This window comes from Globicephala melas, chromosome 3, assembly GCF_963455315.2.
Source record: "Globicephala melas chromosome 3, mGloMel1.2, whole genome shotgun sequence".
NCBI lineage: Eukaryota > Metazoa > Chordata > Mammalia > Artiodactyla > Delphinidae > Globicephala > Globicephala melas.
In genome coordinates, this window is record NC_083316.1 from 8,871,657 (window position 1) to 8,879,068 (window position 7,412).

Consider the following 7,412-nt stretch of genomic DNA (forward strand, 5'->3'; position numbering starts at 1 on the left):
TGTCTCCTTGTGCTGTTGTCTGATGGATGAGAATTCACTTCACAGGATTTCTCTTCCATTGTTGATATTGCTGGGAAGGGGAGGGCAGCAGCCATTCTCAACTTTGCTTTGTAACATCCAGGATGTTTCTCACTGTATTATGTTATGGGGGTTTTAAATAACGGTTATTTAAATATAATTTCTTTGACACCCACAAGTACACATACAATACTTGAAGAAGATAGGCATGTCCCAAAATAAAAATGATGGACTACCCCTCTCTGTCTCTGTCTCTGTTTCTGTCTTTGTCTCTCTCTCACGTACACATACACACACACATGGGGAATCCTCCAGGGTTTCACTGGGCTCCAACTTGTCAGTCAGTCACAGGGTAATTGAGAAACATTTTGAGGCATTTTGCAAAAGTGATTCAACAGCTGGTGAAGGACGTGGAGGTCACTTTTCATCACATCTGAGGTCATCCTTTAGCTAAGGATATTTGAAGGAAAAAATAACCAGCCTGGATCTCAGCAAAATATTCCTCTTATCTTTATTTGGAAGTTAGAAAACAGAAACTGCAAAAATGATGGGAGTGCTACAACCATGAATACTGATTTCCCACAGAATTGCAAATGCTATGTAAGTTATTTATGAAAAATGTGTTTTAGCAGAGAAATGGGGGTGGAGGGTAGGGATCATTTTATTTCTGGCTCTTTCACTGAGTCATTGTTTGACCTTGCGCAAGTTACTTCCACATTCTGTGATCATAGTTCCATAGTAGAGGCAGTAATACCCATCTTACACAAGGATTCAAATAGTTATTCAATATTATGTCTTAGCATTTATCTCCCTGTATAAAATTTCTTGCAGGGGTATACGAATTGCTATAAGTACAAAAAATAAACATGACAAAGACATCAAGAATAAAGAGGCTTTCGAAGGCAAGATAAAATCATCTCAAGGGAGTCTGAAATCTGAAATTGAAGAACATGTACTTTTGTTAGTTTTTTTTTTTTTTTTAAACCATCTATCCAGGATTCAGTGGTACTAGGACATTAGGACATTATTTGACCCTTTTCTCCTTAAATTTCTTTTTTGTGGGTGTGAAAGGCTATGAGTATATCCTTTTCGGAGAGCTTAAGTGACAGGTGAATAGACATAGTACATTGAGGCTTTACTCCTGTCTTTTCAGGCCCACAAGCCTCTACTCAGCTTGCCACGTAGAATCAGTCTGAGCAGGAGAATCTATAAATGACTGAGCACGGGTCCTGGGGTCTCTAGACTGAGATTTGAGACTCAGCCTGATCACACATTAAATGTGCAACATCAGAGAAACTCCACAGCATCAGAAGCTCTCCATCAGAGAGCTCTGAGTCTCAGCGCCCTCACCTAAAAGTGGGGAACATAACACGCCCCTCTACAATATTCACAGGAAGTATATGTGATAGCGTATTGAAAATGCTTGGTAAACATTAAATGACTAAACACAAGTCTACCCAAAGCACATTATTTCTTAGAGATTTTAGAGCAAAAGCAAAGTAAACATTTATTTTAAAATACAAAACAGACGATGAATGTTATAGGACACAAAGGAGATTCCCGCTGGTTTGTGGGTGGGTAGGCATAGTGATAATGAACAGGTTTCAAGGGACGGGGTGTGGAACTGAGCCCTTCCGGCTGACAGGAGGCAGGAGGAGGGCGGTCCACCGGGGAAAGGGCGGAGGAGAAGCGAGGAGCTGGGGCAGCAGTCCACGTGCCCAAGACGGTGATTGGTCCAGTCTGACCTGAGAGTGGGATGAGCGTGGAAAGGTAACAGCGGACCAGAAGGTTCTGGTTTAAGGTCTGGTTGAAGAAAGACAGCTGGATTCTTATCTCTGTCTCTGCATTCAGTCTCTTGCAATATCATGTCATGTAGCCTCTGGAAAACTTCCTTGTACGCTCGAGAGGGAATAAGACTGGAAAAAAGCAAGTAATATTTCAGTATTATTAAAAAAGAAAAAAAATTAGTTTCGACCTCACAGACCACCTGGATGGGTCTAGAAAACCTCCAGGGGTCACTGAACCACACTCTGAGAATTGCTGTTCTTGATCATTCTTTAGACACTTATTGATCTAAGAATAAGAAAAATATATGTTTGGATTAAAATACAACCACCACACTGTAGTCAGTGGTGATGTCAGCCCTACAACTGGCTAGGACTACAATGCCAGGTGGCATCGTCCCAGCAGTGGCCGAGGCAGCAGGGGGACTCTCAGGGGCTCCCCTGTTCTAGGCTGACTCTCTGGCGCTGGGCCAGCTGGGTCAGCTGAGATGGAGGTGTGAGGCTGGCCTCCAGAATGACAGCACCGGTCCCCACTGTCTGGGCTTCCCCACTCACCACAGCTGTTTCCGGATCCACAAAATCCACCTGCTGTGCTGTTTGCCTTTGAAAAGGCGGTCTGAGCAATCTTAGAGTTTTGATAACGTTGTTGACATCATTTTTCAAAAGCTCTGCTTTCACAGGCTTAAGAAATTGAGATATGATTGACATATCACATTGTGTAAGTTTACTATGTACAATGTATTGATTTCATACACTTATATATTGCAATATGATTACCACCTTAGTGCTAGCTAACACCTCTATCATGTCACAAGTTATAATTTCCTTTTTATGGTGAGAACAATTAAAATGTAGTCTCTTAGCAGCTCTGAAATTTATAATACGGTATTGTTGACTATAATCGCTATCTTGTGCATTATATCTCCAGGACTTATTTATCTATTAGTTCCAAATTTGTACATTAAACAACATCCCTCCCATTCCCCACACCCCCGACCCTCACCATTCTACTCTTTGTTTTTATGATTGTTTTTATGAGTTCAGCTCTTTTAGATTCCACATGTAAGCAATTTCATACAATATTTTCTTTCTCTGTTTGACTTACCTCACTTAGTATAATAACCTTAAGGTCCATCCCATTCACAATACCATCAAAAACAATAAAATAGTCAGGAATGAGTGTAACCAAGGAAGTGAAAGATCTGTACTGTGAAAACTACAAGACTTTGATGAAAGAAATTGAAGAAGAAACAAACAAATGGAAAGATATCCCATGAATTGGAACAATTTAACAATATTGTTAAAATGTCCATACGGCCCAAAGCCGTCTTTGGATTCAGTGCAATCCATATCAAAATTCTAATGAACTAGAAAAAACAGTTCACAGGCTTTTAAGTGAGGAATGGCAGAAGTCTCCAACATGAAGCTCTTGGCCATATGTTTCCCTCCAAAGCTGCACGTTGTGCCTTCCCTCAATAGGCCATATGAACGTTCTGACTACTTTCAAGAAATATTTTCTGTGAATACATTCTGAAAAAATACAAAAGCAGTATACTTTGGAAAACCTAAATAACGGTATTCTTTATGTCCAAAGGAGAAAGCAAGTCACTGCTTCTCAATAATCCTACCAGCATCAGAGTCTACCACTTATACTTTGTATGTCCCTCTAGGTTTCCAGAAAAAAAATAGATAAGGATTCTTTTTAATTATCTCATCTTGTAGATTGTCCCTCAATTTATGTCTGTCTGATGTTTCTCTCATTTTTTTGGCTGTACCATGTGGCTCGCAAGACCTTAGTTCCCCGACCAGGGATTGAACCCCCGCCCATGGCAGTGAAAGCGCCAAGTCTTAACCACTGGACCACCAGAGAGTTCCCATCTCATTGTTAAACAGGGGTTATGCGTTTTGGAAAGGAAGGCCATATAAGTGAAGTGTCATTTTCATCACATGGTATCCAGGGCACATGTTATCACTATGACTTACCATTGATAATTTTCACCTAGATCGCCTCTCTGATAGAAAGTGTTTTAAATATGGTTGTTTTATAGGTTTAGATTAATGTATTCGTGAATTAAGCTGTCTACTAGGAATCAGTGTGAACACAGGCTACATTTTTTATATCATAACCTTGAAGTTGCCTAATAATTGATAAGAGTCTATATTAATAAGCATACACCTGACGACGATTCTGGAAGATAACCTTTGGGCTCTTCCCACCTCAGTTTTCTTCTCTCTCACAATTCTGGAGTTAGAGATGGCAAATACTTTCCCTTACAAATTTAAAACCTATTTTCCCTGCTGAAATTACCTGGGTTTCTTTTTTTTAAAGAAATTAATTTTATTTATTTATTTATTTTGGCTGCGTTTGGTCTTCGTTGCTGCACGCGGGCTTTCTCTAGTTGCAGTGAGCAGGGGCTACTCTTCGTTGCAGTGTGCGGGCTTCTCATTGCAGTGGCTTCTCTTGTTGTGGAGCACGGGCTTTAGGCACACGGGCTTCAGTAGCTGTGGCACGTGGGCTCAGTAGTTGTGGCCATGGGCTCTAGAGCGCAGGCTCGGTAGTTGTGGTGCACGGGCTTAGTTGCTCCGTGGCATGTGGGATCTTCCCGGACCAGGGCTCGAACCCATGTCCCCTGCATTGGCAGATGGATTCTTAACCACTGTGCCACCAGGGAAGCCCTGGGTTTCTTTTTAAAGCCATCTTTTTTTCTCAGCCAAGTGATTTCATATAATTGATTAATTATTCCATTCAGGCTGAAGTATCTGTGTGTGACTTTGCAGACTAGAGAAGGCTGTAAATAATGACTTCAGTCAGCATCCTAGTTCTTACCATGTTTGCAGAAAAGCCACCTCCTTCCTTGCTCAACTTTTAGAAAAACGTCCGAGCTTGGGAAATGTGATTGCTGTTAATCCAGATAAGAACAAATCCCGAGCCCATCCTTCAGCTTTGCAGGGACCCTCTGGGACACCGTTCATAGCTTTTCACTGACATAAATTAATAAACTGCCACTGACCATGGAAAAGATAAGAGAAAATATACAAGCTTCGGTAGCTTGCTGGAAACTTCCAACATAATGGTTCATCTCCTTAACAAAGAACCATGGAGTGTTCGGGTAAAGAAAAGCTACACTTAAGTTATTCCTTGTAGGGCCCACAGAAGAGGTAAAACGTGATGTGATATCACTCCCACAGTATGGGAGAGTAACTGCTGGGCTAGCTTGGATTTGGCTTATTCACTTCTCCCCTATCATTTAAGGATCTCATTCTTCTTTCATCTCCTCTCCTCTCCTCCCCTTCCCTCTCCTTTCCCCTCTCCTCTTCTCTTCTCTTCTTTTTTCTTTTCAGAAAGAGAAACCAACTCTGAGTATTTATTGGAGTATTGTAGAATACTGGAAGAATGCATGAAATTAAGGAGAGGATTCCTGCAGCTTCAGGAACAAACATGGAAGCCCTAGGAATACCAATAACTGAGCTTCTATGTCTAAAATGCTGTCAGAGGATGACCCCAGGCAATGGTTCATTTTATGTGTTTACTTGGCTAGGCCACAGGCCCCAGGTATTTGGTCAAACATTATTCTAGATGATTTTGTGAAGGCATTTTTAAAATGAGATTACCACTTAAATCAGTGGACTTTGAGTAAAGCAGGTTACCCTCCATAATGTGAGTGGGCCTCATCCAACCCGCTGAAGGTCTTAACAGGAAAAAGACTGACCTCCCAGAGGAAGAGGGAATTCTGCCAGCAGACTGCCTTCAAGCTCAAACTGCAATTTTTCCCTGGGTCTCCAGCCTGCTGGCTTACCCTGCAGACTTACAACTAGTCAACCTCCATAATTTCATGAGCCACTTCCTTAAAATAAATCTCTCTGTCTCTCTCTCAATCTATCTAGATAGATATGGATACACGTATAGATGTGGATATAGATATATTTCCTCTTGGTTCTGTTTCTCTGGAGAACCCTGACTCATACACTAGCCACAGCTGTTTTCACTCACCTGGCTCTCCATTCAAGGTCAGATTCAGAGAACATGAAATATCCTTGGGCCTCAAACTACTTTAATTCAGGTGCTGTGCTCTTGTTGACTGAAAGAAAAATGCACAATGTAAAAGCTGTGAGTTTCAGTTTTCTTCAGGGACCTTACTGAGGACTAGAGCATGGGAAACAGCCTCTGAGAAGCTCTGAGGGGACTGCTCCAAAGAAGTAGGAGGAGAAGCCAGTATACACATGATTTTTGACTAGGGAGTTCGTGTAGTCAAGCACACATCTCAGCGAAAGATAACGGATATAGGCATAAGGAACAGATATCTCAGTTAAGGATTTTAGTGTTTTTCTGTGTATGAGAGGATGAAAGAATGCGGGTTCATTAAAATTCTTCCTAAAATATACACTAACTATTTGAGGGGGTCTGTTTTTCTAATGCACAGGATGCCTCATCCTGTTTTTTGTCCTGAATTCCTTTCAGGGTGCACCGTCGGTCAGTAACGACAGTGGCTAATAACTAGATCCTTGTAGAACTGGATGGTGGGCAACATTCTTTGTTTTATAGTCCCCCCTTTGGGTTATACATTCTACCAAGGTTTGGGAGGCATTTCATGACCAGTGTGTCTCACAGGGCTAGGAAGGCTCGTACCTAGGTCAGGTGAGGATTCCATTGATAAGCCAGTTCATTTTCTAGACCCTGTTAATGGTAGCAATAAAAGTCTCTGGATCACATGACTTACTACTCTGTTATGGTCCATGAAATGATTCTCCCTTGTTGTTTCTTCCCATATCCAGAGTTACACTATTACAGTCATTTCAGTCTTACGTAAAACTATATATTTGGTCAACCATTTCAAGTTGCTTAGTCATCATTATTTTTGTCAGAGACTCTGTTACACATTGGGTAGTACAAACAACAACAATCTTGTAAAATAGGTAAAATACAGATAATAGAGCTAGTAGCATTAATAAAGTCATAAGTAAGAATTTAAGGGACTTCCCTGGTGGCTCAGTGGTTAAGAATCCACCTGCCAATGCAGAGGACATGGGTGCAATCCCTGGTCAGGGAAGATGCCACATGCTGCGGAGCAACTTAAGCCAGTGTGCCACAGCTACTGAAGTCCGCACACCTAGAGCCCACGCTCGCAACTAAGAGAAGCCACTGCAATGAGAAGCCCGCACACCGCAGCAAAGAGTAGCCCCCAGTCGCGGCAACTAGAGAAAGACCACTGGCAGCAATGAAGGCCCAACGCAGCCAAAAAAAAGTTACACAGATAAATAAATAAATAAACAAACAAACAAACAGAAAAGATTATTTGAATGTTTAAAAAAAAAAAGGAAATTAAGCCAAGAATTTCCATTACCAGCCCAGTTCTTTAAGAGACCACCGAGACTAAGGAGTGATTGTTCAAGGAGAAATCTGATTTTTCATGTGGGTCACTAAATATTAAAGGATTTTATATTGAAAGGATATATGTCACATTAAAGGATTAATCTGGTATAAAGACATAACATTCAGTTTGAAGCTGGGTGCAGGTGCCTCCTTGAGGTACTAGGGCCATGTGATTTTGTAATACCGCTCTTCTCAACATAGAGACTTCAGAATTCAGTAGCATAATGGCCTGCTAACTT